The 17,159-nt window shown below is 48.1% G+C and overlaps 1 long non-coding RNA gene across 1 annotated transcript in view; it reads right to left on the bottom strand.

The window, feature by feature from the left end:
- The window catches only part of LOC146421086 (uncharacterized), a 453,431-nt gene that overhangs the window by 253,836 nt on the left and 182,436 nt on the right, over positions 1-17,159 (bottom strand). The gene's annotated exons all lie outside the window — the stretch shown is intronic.

Below are 17,159 nucleotides of genomic sequence, written 5' to 3'. Positions count from 1 at the left end.
TGGGACTCCCGAAGCTGTGCAGCAGCAGGTTTGTTTGGTAGGGAAGGGCTTGGGCTGCTCCACTGCTCTTGTTTGCCCTGGGTTACCATTATTTTGGGGGAGCAATGAAGGGGGAAGGGAGAAACCTTGGTTTGCCCCAGCCATGAGTGGGATTTTCCCTGGCATGGAGGGGTCAGTCCTTCCTTGAGCTCCTGACAGTGATAATGTTGTAACTTTTTCTTGTTTCCACCTTTGGTTTTTAATCTCATTATTCTGCTGTTTGGTTTTTAAAGGAGGAGCTCTCACTGTTGTCTGGTCTGGATGGAGCAGTGCTGGGACCAGCTGCAGAATGGTTCAGATGTGCCCTTGGAGAAAGGTGAGGACATCCTTTGGGAGCAGCTTTTCTTCCAGCAGCAGATGCCATGAGGTGGATCCCCATCTTCTCAGCAGGGGTGGGATGAGGGCTCTGGGGAGATGGCAGCGAGCACAGGAGCATCCTGCTCTGGGCAGCTGCTGAAGAGGTGGATCTGCCATGGCTGGCTGGAGGTTGGGCACATGTCCTGCCCTCCTGCTCTCCTCCTACAGGCAGCAGTGATGGGGAGGTTTGGGCACAGCTCTGAGCTCAGCCAGCATGGCCTGGGCACTGCAGGCAGTTGGGACAAGGGGGACAGGAGCCTTCAGCTGACAGGCAGTTTCTGGTTTCTCTCCTTCCAGCAGGGCTCTGTGGATGCTGAGGCTGCTCTGGGGTCTGCCAGGGCTCTGCTGGGGCTCAGCCCTGAGCACAGCTGGGCCTGCTCTGCCCTCCCATTGCTCTGACAGCTCTGCATCAGACGAGCCTGTTCTGAGCACACCGACGGAGCTTTCTGCTTGTGCAGGTGAGTGAGACTCTCCTGCAGGCCCAGAGATTGCAGTGAGGGATACACATCCAACTGGCAAGAACCCCAACACTCCACAGTCCCAGTTGAATGCCTGTATGTCCACAGGATGTTTTGTCTGTCCCACTCTTCATTCCTTTTGGGTTGGAATTGTGCAATTGCACTTTCTTCCTCCTCTAGAAGTGCCACGAGTGAGCCAAACCTGGCGAGTGGGTTGTGTTCCTAAGGCAGTGCAGTCTGGAGTTGGTGAATGAAGAATTGCCCTTCTCCACTTCCAAACCAGAGCAAAAAGCTGTAAGTGGGACTTTGCATCTTTAAGAAACCCCTGACAATTTCAAAGGGAATGCACAGCTCATTTGCAGGGTGAGAAGGAAGGGCATCTTGCTAATGAGATGGGGATCAGCAGAATCTGGATTCCCAGTCCTGCTCGGAGCTGGCATGGCACAATCAATTTCCTATTGCTTCAACCACAATTTAAAATAACTTAATATTGGAAACAACCCCAAAATCTATTTAAAAAAAGGCTGCTGAAGTCAGTAAGATAGATCCATGCTGTTGGCACATTGAATAAGGAAATAACTGAGCTCTCTTTTACAAAAGATCAGTTACCTCTTAACCCAAAGTTACAGAAGATTTTACACTACACACCTGAGTTTTGTTTTTATCTTTCATATTTCATCTAGGCTTTTTTTCTATTCTTTTTTTCCTTAAACAGAAAACATGTCCTAAAAAAGAAATGTCTTTTGCTCCTGGATCTCGTGTGAAGCAGCTCCCTTCCCGCTGGCCCCGGGGCTTGGGGCACTGTCAGCACCTGCTGCTTCAGCCACTGCTTCTGCTGGCATTGAGAGCAACAACCAAACTGTGGCTGATCCCGAGGGAGCAGCAGCAGGGCCTGGAGCTGATCCCTGAGTCTGGGGCAGGGCTGGACAAATGACCCCACAGCAGCAGCAGCAGCAGCAAATGGAGCTGACTTTGAGCACAGCCCCTGCCACTCTTGCCTCCTGTTTGCAGTGGTGTCACAGCAGCCTGAGGCACCTGGGAGCCCTCAGTGCCAGCAGGGACTTGAGATGGCAGGCCCTGGGCTCCTGGAGGTTGTGCAAGGAACGGAGCTGGGCACTCCCTGTCCATATGGAGCTTGCAGATGGAAAAGGCTGCTGTGCCCAGGCAGCTCCAAGGGCAGAGAAATGAGGCTCTCGAGCACTTGATCTGGGCCAGTTGCACAGTCCTGGGCAGCAGCCAGCGAGCAGAGGGGGAACAGAGGGCACAGCAAGAGGGACAAAAGCAGTCAAGTGCAGAGACTGGAGAGAGGCAGACCTGGCAGAAGGAACAGCTGCTTCCTTGCACTCTTGAAGAAAGCTCTTGGCTGTTTCAGAGCACTGAAAGGCCTGAAGGGCAGAGAGGAGGTGACACCAAACAATGCTCCTGTTTTCACACCCTCCCCTCTCAGTGTCCCAGAAGGAATTGGATTAACTGTATTCTTCTCTTCGACTCATCTCGTTCAGCATGAGCAGCTTAGCACCAGGAGCTAAAGGGCCTGAAGCCTTAGGCCTTCAGAGCTGACCAAGAGGGAACTTTCTGAGCAAATAATGCTGCTAACATGGACCAAGCTGAATGGAGCAGATAGAATCCTGGAATTCTAGAATCCTTTCTGTTGGAAAAGACCTTTGAACTCATCAAGCCCAGCCGTTCACCCAGCACTGTCAGCCCAGCACTAAACCACATCCCTGAAGTGCCAAGGCCTGAACAAGAGGCCTGATTGAGGCCTGAACAACAGGCCTGAGCCAAAGGTGACCTCTCCATGAACCTTCCAACCAAAGGCTATCTTTGTATCCACTCATTAACTAAATATTCATGATCATTAGCATTGTGATAGATGTATCCACTAATTAGTGAAACATGTATTGACTTTTCTGTATTTAGAAGCTAAACAAGGCCATGAAATCCAACATCTGGCCTGGTTTGGGGGTGTATGGTCAAAGTCAACTGCCTTGGTTCCTCCTTGAGCCCTGGCCAGGCTTTGGGAGAACCCAAGAGGAGAATGAATCCAGATGTTCCTGCACTGGAAGTGCTGTCAGTTTGTTTGTTCAGCACTCTCCAAGCTGGGCTCTCTCCCAGTGAGGTTGGAAGCCTCACCTGTGGGTGGACACAGCTGCAGGAATTCCCAGTGTCCAGAGTGGCTCTGCAGTCCTTGGCTGTGACAGCTTCCCCAGCTGATGTGTGGGGCTGGGTGATGGTAAAGTCTGAGGCTAACTGGTGAATATAAATGTAAGGAATTGGTCCCATCCAAGATTCCTGGTTGGGAAGACCTTCCCTATAGTTCACTGGCTCTGGAGTGGGCTGAGATCAGAGCACCGTGTGAGCAATGGGGAAGTCAGCTAAAAGAAGCTGATCCGCTGGATGTATTAAAATGCATCCAAAATTGCATACAGAGAAAGGAAAAGATCTTGTGGGTTTGGGAAGATGAGGATAAAATTTTGTTAACAGCATATTGGAAAAAGCACCAACAGAAGGAACAATTGGTTTAGGAATGCTCCCACATGGAGCAACAGAAGTTTTTAATCTCGAGCTCAGATTTCTTTGTGCAAGTGAAATAATATAATAATATAATAAATATATATATTTATAATAAAAATTATATGTAAAATATAATTAAAATATGTATGTATGTATATATATGTAGGTACAAACTAAATAATAATGTGAAATAATGCTGACAATTTGTTACCTTTTGCTGCTCAGGGATGTAACACTAAATACCCTACAGAAAATGTTTGGCCAGGACCTGAACATCAGTGGGAAAATTGGCGAGTTTGTGTATAATGAATAAAGGAGGATGGGATGAAATTGGCTATTTTTATAGTGTTTTCTGATACTGTGATATGGTATGCTTTGTCTGTTACTGTGAGAAATAAAGTGATTAAGGCTGCTGGGTTTTTCATATACCACACAATCCACAAGCTGTAGGATTTGTGAAATGGATGGAGGGTTTGTTAAAGAGCAGATGAAAAAATGAGGAGATGGGAACCTGTCCTGATGGACAACCCCTTACAGGTCCTCACTCCAGAAGCTGCATGGCTGGACCTTTATGCATTAGATTTACTGAGAATAAATCTGAAGGAAATGAGAGTTATCAATACCAAAACAGGAATTCAGATTCCTCCAGGACACTTTGGTTTCATAACTGCTCACTAAAGCTTGGCCTTGCAAATTGTTCATGTCATGGGAGGAGAAATCGATACAAATAATCAATAAGAAGTTAAATTCTGGTTAACAATAGTGAACAAGATTTGATTATGCAACCCCATGACAGGATAGGACAATTACTGATAATACAGTTTTAAAAACAGTTGTGAAAAAAGGAGATCCACCTCAAATCAGTACTGCTTGTGGAGATAAAGGTTTTGGATCCAGCAGTCGTAATAATGGAGCCAAGGTGTGGGTCCAGAGGCCAAATGGCCCTGCTGAGCCAGCTGAAGGAACAGCTCTGGGGAAAGACAGCACAGTTTTAATCCTGAAACCTGGGCAGGAACAATGGGAATATGTCCCTGCAGCCAAGTGTTGTATGGGAGAACAAGTAGATGTTATAGGATGTTGTTTGACAGATCCTGCCAGACCAAATCTCCCTGTTTGCCCCAACGTTCCCTTTGGAAAATGCTCTGATCCACAGGGCTCCATGTGAAGGCTGATGTGACCCTGAGTGCCTTCCACAGGAATTCCAGCCAGGAGCCTGGAGCACCTCAAGGACTGGGACCTGGCAGCTCTCCAGCCGAAGGGGAAAGGACCCCACCAAGCCTTGTTACCCACAGACACCGCAGTGAAGCTGAACAGCAAAGGACCTTGGGGCATTATTGTGGAATTAAAAAGGAGCCAGCTCCATGGACAATGGAATTATTGTTCCTGACCTGAATGAGATTGAGGAAACTGAATGAATAACCTTGTCACTGAAGTACTGTTTATGGCTGTAAGTTGTATCTTGATAGTCAACCAGAATCTTTGTTTGCCAGAAACACCTCTGGAGTTTCACCAAGGGATTAGCAATGAAAATTTTTATTGAAATGTAAAGATCAATGTAGGGAAAGTACTCAATGTAACAAACTGCTGGGTATGTTCTCAACCAATGTTGGGAGGAACAGGATTCCCTTGGAGGGCCCATGCTACAGGGTGGCAGAACTCTGTCAATGGACTCTGACTTGTAACAGAGCCAGTGCAGGGATAATTAAAGAACACTGTTCTGTGGAACAAAGGAACAAACTTATCAATTTCACAGGATTCAGTAAGGTTCTCCTTCAGGAGAAGCCAAACCCTGTGAAAAGATTTCTGTGCTTGAACATCATTCACAATGTCAGTAGAGCTTGGGGTGCTGGAGCTGCTCAGGGTCAGTGTTACACCACTCTCAGCTGCAGTGCCACCCTTTTGGCTACTTTGGCAACAACCACAGGGAAGAGTTGGGGCCAAGGGAACATTTTCCACCCAAAGAGTGCCTTTGATTTCAGAAAGCCAAAGATTCTGGTTCACCCTGTGTCCCATGTGCATTGCCTTATCCTGCGGAGTTTATGCTAATGAGCTAAATTGATTATTAGAAGAAGTAGCAAATTATAACGTTAAAATATTGAATAGCACATCCTATGAGCTCCAACAAACACAAATTGGAGCTCTACAGAACCACATGGCCTTGGATTATCTGCTTTCTGTCCAGAGAGGAACCTGTGCTATTCTAGAACAAGAATGTTGCACTTGTATCAGTAATGGGTTGGAGTTCAACAGTCAGGAATGACCTCAATAGAAAGAGCAGTAGAAGAGTGGCAGAAAGAAGAAAATTCTCCCTGGTGGGATTGGCTTCATGGCTGTCAAATTGGAGGCTGCTGTGAAATGCATTTGTGGCAGTGACTGTAATCATTGCAGTGTGTGCACTTGGTGTGTTATGATTCCATGTTAGAGTTGTTGTGACACTTTGTGCTGAAAAATGGAGCACTGAGACTTGTCTGAAAAGAGACACAGTCTCAAGAAAAAGGGGGATTTGATAAAGAACATAGAGAATAGGAACTAATTAGTCATGTTTTAAAAGGAATGTAAATTATAGATCTGAGTAATGAACTTGAACAGCACTTAATTGAAATCCAGTGGTGACGCCTTTACACTTATACCTAAATCTGTTCTAAAAAACTATTATCAAAAGAATTGTTACGAAGGTTGTAGTTCATCTGTCAGTCAAAGGACCCATTGAATTAATAAGGCCTGAACAGTCCTTTACTGAGGCCTGAGCAGTAGCTGACCTCTTGATGAACGTTCCAAACAAAGGTTATATTTGTATCTGCTCATTAATGAAACATTATTACCAAAATGATCTATGTATCTGTGCACTGGTGAAACCTGTATTTACCTTTCTGTATTTAGAAGCCAGACAAAGCCACATCTGTCTTTGTTGGGGCTGCAGTATGAAAGAAAACTGCCTTGGTTCCTCCTTGAGCCCTGGCCAGGCTTTGGGAGAATCCAAGAGGAGAATGAATCCAGATGTTCCTGCACTAGAAGTGCTGTCAGTTTGTTTGTTCAGCACTCTCCAAGCTGGGCTCTCTCCCAGCGAGGTTGGAAGCCTCACCTGTGGGTGGACACAGCTGCAGGAATTCCCAGTGTCCAGAGTGGCTCTGCAGTCCTTGGCTGTGACAGCTTCCCCAGCTGATGTGTGGGGCTGGGTCATGGTAAAGTCTGAGGCTAACTGGTGATGGATCTTTCTAAATCCCTTCAGGCAATCTTTGCTAGTGCTGACTGGGTGCTTTGTCCATCTTATCCTTTTGTGATTCTTTGCTAATGAATCTATGCATTGTTGAGCTTATTCTTTTGTAATAATTTGCAGTTTTGTGTTATAATAAATTACACTGTTCCCTCAGTTGGTGTCTCTGTCTTTGGTACTGACACTGCCCACCAGCAAAACAGACACTGAGCGCCCCATAGAACCAAAGAGGCATTGTGACACTACAGGGCCTCGTGTAACCCAGGGGACCATGGTGACACTGTGGGGCTTAAAGGAGCCAAGGTGCCATTGTGACACTGTGGGGCCCCATGAAGATAAGGAGACCATTGTGACATTGCAAGGCCTCATGAACCAAGGGGCCTTGTGACATTGTGACATCATGGGGCCCTTACCAACCAAGGGACACTGTGACACTGTGGAGAACCATGGAACCAAGGAGAGCATTGTGACATTTCGGGGCTTCGTGTAACCAAGGGTCCACTGTGATACTGCAGATCCAAGGAGACCTTTCTGGGGTCCTTCAGGGCCCCATAGAAACAAGGGCCATTGTGACACTGTGGGGCATCATGGAACCAAGGGCCATTGTGACACTGCAGGGCCTTCAGGAACCATGGAGACCATTTGGACACTTCAGGGCCTCATGGAATTGAGGGGCCATTGTGACACTCTGGGGGCCCATGGAATAAGGGAGATCATTGTGACTCTCTGGGGCTCCATGGAACCATTCTGACACTGCCTGGACTTGTATAACCAAGGGTCCATTGTTTTCCTCTCCCTGGCACTGCCCAGTCCAGCCTCTCCCTACCTCTGCCCCAGCCCAGCAGAGCAGCCCAGTCCTATCTGGCCCTGCAGCAAGAATGGGAAGCAATGGAGGTCAGGGACAGTGACTCTGTGTCTGGAATGCTCAGGAGATCCTCAGCTCTGGCATCTCCTGCAGCCCCAGGACAGCCCCACTGCCCAGGACAGCAGCAGAGAGTTTGCCCCGGGGCTCCTCAGGCAGCTCCTGCTGCCCCAGCTCTTGCCAGGACTCCTGTGCACACACACAAGGGCTCCTGCTCTTCTCCTGGCCCATCCCAGCTGCCCACAGAGCCTTTCCCAGGGGATCACGGCTGTGCTGGCCTGAGCAGCCATTGCTGCAGCCCCTGCCCTGCTCCCCACAGCCCCACAGAGCTGGGGGTGCTGCTCTGCAGAGCACGGGGGCTGTGCTGCCTGGGGCCATGGGCTGCCTCTGCTGGGCTCTGCTGCTCCAGCTGGGACACACAGGCAGCTGATGGTGCTCCCTGCACTCAGCCCTCCCACACGAGCTCTGCTGGGGCCATGGAGGCTGCTCAGAGCTGCCTGCCTTGTTCCAGGCCTGCCAGATGGCCTTGGGGCTGCCCTGGATCCTCCTCTGGAAGTTCCCTGAGGCTCAGAGGAGGCACTGCCCACACTCCTTTCCCTGTCCCTGTTGTGTCCCCAGGGGCTGCAGAGCTCTCATGGGTCACAGCAGACATTCAGTCCTTTATCTCTGGGTGACTCTGATGCCTGGAACAGGCTACATGAAAACAGAGGCTAAAACAATTAGGTGTATTAAAAGCAGACAAATTTATTCAAGGCCTTCAAGGTACGTTCAGGCAAGCAAAGTCTCCCTCAGGGACTACACCCAAAATAGATACCAGATCACAAGCTCTTTATCTTTTTTAAGTTTTGTCTTATTAGCATATTGGTCCCTAATTCTCTAATCACACCTTCAGGCGATGATATTGACCACCCCAGGCCCTGCTCCCCCCTTTCCACTGTTGTTCAGATATTTTCTGGCCCTAGGGTAATGAACATGTCCTTGAATCTCTATCCAGAGAGCTTTGTTTTGGTTAAATGTGTTGGGAACAGAAGTTTTCTGCATTCTGTGAGAAGAGAGAACTACACCAATTTACAGACACATGAAGAAAAAAAAAACCCAAAATTATTAAGGCATCATTGTGATCCCAGGGATATCCCAGACCATGTCACTTCATGCTCAGGATATGCAGTGGGGGGAAGAAGGAGGAAGGGGGACGTTTGGAGGGATGGCTTTTGTCTTCCCAAGTCACTGTTCTGTGGGATGGAGCCCTGCTCTCCTGGAGGTGCTGAACAGCTGCCCAGCCCTGGGAAGGGCTGAAGGAATTCCTTCTTTTGCTTTGCTCATGTGGTGCCTTTTGCTTTCCCTGTTGAAGTGCCTTGATCTCAACCCACTCCAGTTTTTACCCTCCCAACTCTCTTCCTGATCCCACTGGTGGGAGTGACCGAGGGGCTGTGAGATGCTGCCTGGGTTGAACCAAGACACCAACTGTCTGTGCTTTGCTTTGCAATATTTCAGAACAAGTGTGTGTTTTATTCACCTCAAGGAGTGTAACAAAAATTTCCCAATAGCTTCTAAGAGATAGAAATGCCAAACATATTTAAAGGGTTTATGGATAACTTAAAAAAACATGCATGACAATGAGCCTGGAAATCACAGTTGTTTATTTACTCAATGCTTAATGGGTACTCAATTTACTTAAGCATTCACTCAGTGCTTAGGAGAGCTCTTGTGATTTACTGTGAAGAAATATTCAGGGATCCCTTAGAGAGCTCTGTTCTTCCTAATTTGCTTCACTGGGTTCTTCTTCTACTTTTACATATTTATAATTTGAAAATTATAAAATATATGTTGTCTTTTGGAGAGGTAAATCTAACTACTTTTCCATTTTGACTTTCAAGAAATTTCAGTGTCAGAGTTTGTGAATGACAGTAAATTCACTGTCATTCAAATATCCTGAAGAATTAATTGTTAAATTAATATTGGAGAGTGTCACATGCAGCCTCATTCAGAGTCATCATTGGTAGATGGCACACATTAAATCCTTATATTGAAAGATTTTAAGATCCCACTATTACATTTTAGAGGAATCTCCTGTTCCAGAATCATGACAAAATTCTGTTAGATGTAAACACATCAAATGTTGGCTTTGGATCTCTAAGCAGGATGGACTTGCTCTCTCCACGCTGATGTGAAATGTTTCACAGTAGTTTGTAGAACCAGAGAATTATGGAACCCCACAACGGTTTGGGTTGAGAGGGAACTTGAAGCCCCATCCAGTGCCACCCCCTGCCATGGGCAGGGACACCTTCCACTATCCCAGGCTGCTCCAAGCCCCAGTGTCCAGCGTGGCCTTGGACACTTGCAGGGATCCAGGGGCAGCCACAGCTTCTCTGGGCACCCTGTGCCAGGGCCTCCCCACCCTCCCAGGGAACAAGTCCTTCCCAAGAGCCCAGCCAAGCCCTCCGAAATGGGAGTATTCACCATCACTTCCTCTTGCAATTTCCCAGTTTCAAATGGAGCTGTGTGAACGTTTCAGCCATTTTAGAAATTGTATTCCAACAGCTCATCTCTGGAGTTCTTTCCTTTGCCTCCTGAACCGTGGGAGTTCTCCTCTGTTTTATTCTGCATTCTAAAGGGGCAAATGATGGAATTCTCATCTCTGCTGGAATGAAAACCTTTTTCCCAATGAGCCCAGTATTTGCACACCACAATTCTAGACCATAACCTTGGTCTTGCACATGTTCCATGTTCCATGTTCCATGTTCCATGTTCCATGTGCAAGAGCCTCTGCATTTTTCAGTGGGGCCTCTAGCCTGATTTTAGAAAAAAATTCTATGCTGACTGTGCTATTATCAGAGTTAATAGACTCCAGAAAATGATTTTTGTACAGAAAAAGGATTTTTTTAATGGTTTCCACAAGTATTTCTACCTTGTAATTATTTACAAACAAATTTCAGCCTGCAGCGATGCCTTCTAGAACTTTACAGCTGTGCATGATGTGCAAACACAGTTTTTTAAAGCTGTGGCACATGCACTGATTGCTTTTGCAGTCCCTGATGTGTCCCTGCGAGAGGCTGTGTGACAGCTCTGTCACCGCCCTCTTTGCACACTGCTGTCCCAGCCGGTCCCAGCCGGTTTGCAGCTGGTTCTGAGCCCCCCTAGCCCGCCGCTGTCCTGGGGCTGCTGGGGAGTGGCCCGTGGGGACAGCAGCGCCTTGCAGGCTCCTTTGTGACGTGTGGCTGCGTGTGCCCAGAGCCCATTGTGACACCTGGGGACACGGCGTGAGCGGGAGGCTATAAAAGGGCACCAAATGGCTAGGGGTGCTCAGTGCCAGGGAAGCAGCTCCGTCTGGAGACAGCATCTCCCCGGGCTAGGGTAGCATCGGAGCGACTCCAAGATGTCCACGGACAAGGAGATGAGCAGCGACGTGCAGCCCAAGAAGAAGTGGCTGATGTTTGGCAGAAGGCAGAAGGTGAGGGATGGGCTAGCAGGCAGCTGCCTCGGAGCTCGGGGCGGGCTTGCCGGCACGGAGGGAGCTGCTGTGCCAGGGGGGCCGTTTGCACCGCAGAGGGCCAGCTGGTCCTCATCCTTCTCCTGCTCCGTGCAGCTGTCCAACTGCGAGTCACGGGCAGCCCCGCAGGAAGCTGAGGAGCACCGTGACTCCTGTGCTGCCTCTGTGGCGCAGGCGGCAGCAGCAGAGAGCCGGGCAGCCCCGCACAGCCCCAGGGGCCGCGGCCAGGCTCTGCTGCGCTCGCTGCGGCGCGGCTCCCGTGCCATCCTGAGCGGGATGGCGGCTGTGATCCGGCGACGCGGCCAGCAGCCGGGGACACGGCGGCCCCCGCATCAGGGCACGGGGACAGGGACGGCAGCAGCAGCCCCCGCACTGGGGCCGGAGAGCCGGGCAGCTGCCCCGCACAGCCCCTGCTGCCCCCCAGCCCGGAGCCCGGCCAGCTGGAAGCTCTGGGTGGGCAGGGGGCAGGGGCAGGGGCAGCAGCGGGGGCTGTGCTGACAGAACCAGAGACTGAGGAAAACGCCTGTGTCATCCTGGAGGAAGACTGTCAAGGGGAACATGAATGACACCCAAGCTGAAGAAGTGGAGAAGAGAGGCCTCCTGTGAGGCCCTGCCAGGCCTGGGCAGAGCACAGGAAACTTCATCCATGGCCAGCCACAGGCCAAGGCCCAGCTCTGCCCATCAGAGCCCCTCACAGCAAGGAAAAGGCCTCAACTCCATACCCAGTTATGCACCAGTGCCCCCAAGCCCCTTGCCCAGCCAGCTGGAAGATCTCGGTGGGCAGGGGTCAGGGGCAGGGGCAGAGCCATGCCTGTCAGAGGCACCAACCACAGAGGGATCCAGCTCTGAGGAGCTCAGGTCTGTGTGCAGTTTGCCAGGGCTGTCCACAGAGTGGGCAGAGATCACACACCTGAGCTGGAGCACTGAGGAAGAGAGAGCCTCAGGGTCCCTTCCAGGCAAGGCATGGCCTGAAGATGGAGAGCTGAGCAGCAAAACTGGGGAAGAGAATGGCTCAGGCTCCTTGCCATGTTGGTCATGGGCTGAAGACACAGCTGAGCTGGAGCAGTGAGGCAGAGAGTGGCTCAGGGTCTCTCCCATTAGAGGCCTGGGCTGAAGACAGAGAGCTGAGTGGGAACACTGACGAGGACAGTGGCTCTGTGTCCCTCCCAAGTGACTTGTGGCCAGAATGCAGCCACCCAGCCTGGAGGATAGAGGATGACAGACAGTGACTCAGGGTCCCTCCTATGGGACATTCCAGATGGCACTTGGGGACAGCAATTCCTAGAGTGGCACAGGTGGTTGAGCGTCTGCAAGGCCTGCGCTCAGCTGTGGCTGTGGCTGTCCCCGAGTGGCAGCTGTCCCACTTCAGGAGGGTGCTCAGGGCATTTGGGAGCCTCAGACACCTCATTCCAGTGCTCCAGTCAGAGGAGCCATCCCACCATGGCTCCGTGGGAATGCCAATGGTGTAACACCCATGGAGGCATGAGCACTGGAATGAGCTCTGGAACGCTCTGTCCTTGCTCTCCTTTGCTCCATGTGTGTTTGTGCACAGCCCCTGAGCCAGGCCCTGCAGAAAGTGGATGTGTTGGCTGGAGGATCTGCAGTGCCTTTGCATTGTCCCAGGCACCCCTCACAGCTCTTGGCATGTGACTGGCAGGCTTGGGATGGAGAGGTTCCCTTCCCCAAAAAATCTGGTTCAAAGGCACCTTCTCCACTCTGGCAAGGCCCCAAACAAAGAACCTGCTTCTCCTTCTTTGTGACATGGAGGTGACCAGGAAACAAGACGTGCCAAAGCAAGTGCCAAAGCAAGTCAGGGTTCTGGTCTGAGTAACCAAACCCTGACATTGGCAGTGACATTTCCAATGATCTGGACAAGACCAGTGAAGGCACCCTCAGTCATGTTGCAGATGCCACCAAGTTGGGTGGCAATGTCCATCTGCTGCAAGGCCAGGAGGCTTAAGACTGAGGTGCCATTGTACTTGCTGCCTCAAGAATTTGAGGAGCAAGAGTAAGAGAATTTATTAGATTTAAATTCTGTAGGTTAATATAGGGCTAGATGTTAGTAGAGCTCTCTTCTAGAATGAAGATAATTGGATAAAGACCCTCTCATGCCCTCTTTTCCTGTTTAATTAAGGAACAACAACAAAATTAATTATTAAAGAAAATTAATACCTAACTAGCTAGCTAACTAACAAAATTCATTAAAATTAAACCCTAATAATTAATTAACTAAATTAATTATTTAAACAAGGTAAAGAGTTCCAAAGATTTAAACTAGACATTGGTTGGTAAAGAAAACTGCTAGGGAGCTCTTTTTTTATGATAGATAATATTATTTAGCATTTGGCCTGGAATATGTTCCTCTGGAATATGTTCCTCAGGCAGTTGAGTTGTAGCTCTTGCTCAGTTAGAACAGGTTCCACAAGATGCTTTCATTGAAATAAAATGATGGAATTGACAAATCAGAAGAGCTTGTTGTTTTCATTTTGCTGTAGTCATTGACTTGGGGAAAACTGCTGAAGGCCGAAGCCTTTTGGTCTCTGGGGCGTTGCAGTGTGTGCTGTGTGGGGCAGAGGAGAAAGGCGCTGCCTGGGGCGGGAGGGATGCAGGGACACCAAGTGCTTGTGACTTATGCCACAAGGCCTTGGTCTGATGCAAAAGCTCCTTTTCTTGTGTCCACTTCTCCTCCTAGAGAGCTGCCCTGGTGCAGAGATCATTCTGTAGGATCTCTGCAGGGAGGAGAGCTCTCAGCCATGCCAAGGAGATTTTCCAGAACTCTCTGTTCTGCAGGCCAGCAGCTGCCAGGCTGTTTTGTGGAACTCGTTGTGAGGCACACGGGGATTTTCCTGCCAGGACATTGGATCCCACTGGCTGTGTCAGGTGCCTGCAGAGGTGCTGCAGCACTCAAATGCATTTGCAAATGCAGCTCTTGCAGCCTGGCTGAAAATCTCCTGAGACAAGGAGCCTGAGGGGACATGTGCTTGGCCACACACATTGTGCAGCTGAAAGCTCCAGGATGCCACAATGTGCCACGCTGGACACTGCCTGGCATTGGTGACAAGGGGGGAACCAGGGCGTGGTGAGCAACATGACTCACTCCCCGGCTTGTGAAGAACAACTATTTGTTAATTAACAGCCAAAGAACAGAAGTGTTAAGCTCAGTATTTCTCGTGCCAAGGCAGAGAAAACAGCACACTCGATGCTGGGCGCTCTCCCTCGCACATCCCAAAGGGCAGAGGACCAGGTGCAAAGCACTGGGTCACTCTTATAGCCTCGCTTATTACACCCCATTGGTCCATTTGGGATCCTTCGTCTCATTGGCTCGTTTGTCCAAATGTGATTGGCTCGTTTCTCTGGTGCGTTCCTGTCCAATCACGGTCTAGGTCTCTCCTGGTTGGTTCTCGTCTGGTCCAATCCACGTTCTTGATGACATCACCCTCTTCTGGTGGGATATTCTAGAAACATCTTCCTTTATATGGGTGCTTTCATGCACATTCATTTAATGGGTGTGTTTAAATGTTACACTTAGTACAGCATCTTGCCGCCTACTAACCAACATAAGTAATATAATGAATTTAACTTTATAATTAACCTTATGAACTCATTAACATATTATTAACTCATGGGTATAATTAACTTCAGTGAACTGAAACTCATTTATAGCAGTCTCCCCTCTCATCCTTTGATCAGGCTTTTGCCTGCATCAAGGAAAAGTCACACCAATTGATGAACCCTTAGTTCCCATACAAACTTCTCAGTTTCTGGTATTTTTCATCTATTTCTTTAGCAGTTTCATTGATTCCCTCTTCCCAATTCTCTTTCATTACCATCAATTTTTCTTGGGTCATCTTTTCTAGGGTGTTTTGGGTAATACTTGTTATCATCCATATCATGCAGGGGATTACACACAGGAGAAAAATAATACTTGTTAAAGCACACAGACCAATAAACACTATTCTTTTTATCCACCCTCCATTAAAGAAATTTTCCCACCAATTTGCTTTAAAAAGGGGAATCCACTTTTGGATGGGCACATGTGCTAGTTTGCAGATGTTATGAGTGATATTCTTAATAGTTTCCCTGTGGTCATCAATGTCCATGCAACATTCTGGTGAGTTAAATTTTCCACACACTCCACCCTCTTCTGCCAGGAGATAATCTAGGGCTAGTCTATTCTGATTTATCGCCACCCTCATTTGGTTTTGCTGTGCTGTTATAAGGTCTATTGCCAGGGTGGTTTGATTTGTTATGATTTTGAGGACTGCTGGTAATCTGATAATGCGGTTCAACATATAAATAGGGGTTCTATACCCCCAAGAACCATCTTGGGCCCAAGTGGCCCATAAGTACTGATGATTCTTTCTGGGGTCAATTGGTCATCTGCCCTCTTCTGAGTTCCCCCTATTAAATCTCTTTTTTGTCATTCTAGTTAATCATAAAGTAGGACTCCCAACTCTCGTCCTTGAATCCAGGGTAATAGAAAGAAAGAAGGTCTAATCACTGCTAATGCACAACTTCCTGACCAATTTTGAGGTAAGGTAGCAGAAGCAGTATCCCCAGGTAACCAGAATAAACATTTTGGAGCTTCCCAAAAGTTGTAATCTTCCCTTTTTATCTCTTCCCAAAATTTTGAAATTCCTGGGACATCTAGGAATGGATTTACTTATTTTGCAATACATTCATATAATCCTTTGTGATTTATGTACACACACCCCATCTTTCCTCCTTCTCTAGACCAGCACAGGTTAGGGGCTTTCGGTATCCACCGGGTATGGCTGCCATCTGTAACTAGGTAACATTTGCACGATAATTGGCCAACCTCTGTGTGATGCTTTGGTCCTTTTCTCCATATACACTCTTCACCAATGGTTTTGGCTCATAATTTCCATTGTCCCCATCGACTTCTTGCAGCTAATACATCTCTTTCCATTTTCATCCACTTTAACACATCGCATGCCCTTAAACTTATACCCTCCCATGGCCACATTTCAGTCATCTTGGTACCTCCACAAATCCAGCAACTGAACACACTAAATTCTTTGCTTATTCTCTCTACCATGTCCAGAAATAGATTTTTCCCATATGGTATCATGCCTTCTTCTTCAACATCCCACACTCCTTTTTTTAGCTCTTTCTATGTAATTCAGTCTTCCACATTTCTACTTTTTGTCAAGCCTCCCTCTGGATCATGCTCGAAACAAATCCATTCTTCTTTTACAGGGCATTCTCCACCCAATTTTTGTTTGCAATTCCCTGTGTTTTCGGTTAGCCAATATGTTTTCCCTTCTTCTTCTCAAGTTCGTAATTCAGGAAGATTGATACACTCGGTGTTCAGATATGTATGTATCCTTACAAGTGACTTTGTAACATGCCCTGCATACAAGGGATAATAGCACTTGTCACAGCTTCCCAGGAGGTGGATACTCAATACCCAAGCTAGCCACAGGGGTCTGGCACAGGATACCCTCCCAGCCCTCACACCTATGGGGGCTCCTCCCAAGGTGGGGATGGTTCGTCTGGCAAAGGCAGAGCCTGACGCAGTCTTGCCCCCTCCGTGCTTTCTCTTTACCTGGGTGTGGTATCTTCCTTCAGGACTCATCTTCTCCTTTTCCTGAAACCAGGTTCTTCACAATTGTTTAGGGTCTAATTGTCCAGATACATGGGGAATGCTCTACACTTTTCACTTTTGGTGGCACTTAAGAAAAACACCAGAACAGTGAAATTATTATAATTAACAAGATAAACTGGGAACTTTGGAACAATTGGCTCAACTCGTAGTGGTTAAATCTTATAATAGAATCTCACAAGCAGTTTTTAAGCATAGAAACTTGATATAGCTCAGTGGTGGTCACAGGGTGGTCAATTCCTTAGGTCTTTTCCACAGGGTCAGCTTCAGACCTCCTGTCTGTCCAGTGACTGACCACTCAGTGGGAGCTGGAACTGGCCCTTTCACTCGGGTGATGTGACTCCAACCCCTCTCTTTGGTTTGGACCGTGGTGTTCATTGCATGAACCTGAAAAGGACCTTCATATTCAGCAGTTAGCAGTGTATCCCTCCAGACTTTGATTAAAACCCAGTCACCTGGCTCAGTTTTATGGATCTTAAAGTCTATGGGCATAGTTTCGGTCAGATATCCTCACTTCATTAGATCTTCCAGAGTGATGGCAATTGCATGAATATAGTTATTGGTGATATTCTCTCCTTCAGTATATGCACCTGTGCTAA

The sequence above is a fragment of the Lichenostomus cassidix genome, unplaced genomic scaffold (assembly GCF_008360975.1).
Source record: "Lichenostomus cassidix isolate B80296 unplaced genomic scaffold, HeHo_3.0 HiC_scaffold_43, whole genome shotgun sequence".
NCBI classification, from domain to species: domain Eukaryota; kingdom Metazoa; phylum Chordata; class Aves; order Passeriformes; family Meliphagidae; genus Lichenostomus; species Lichenostomus cassidix.
The sequence above is the reverse complement of the archived record's forward strand: the minus strand, read 5'-3'. Positions and strand labels throughout refer to the sequence as shown.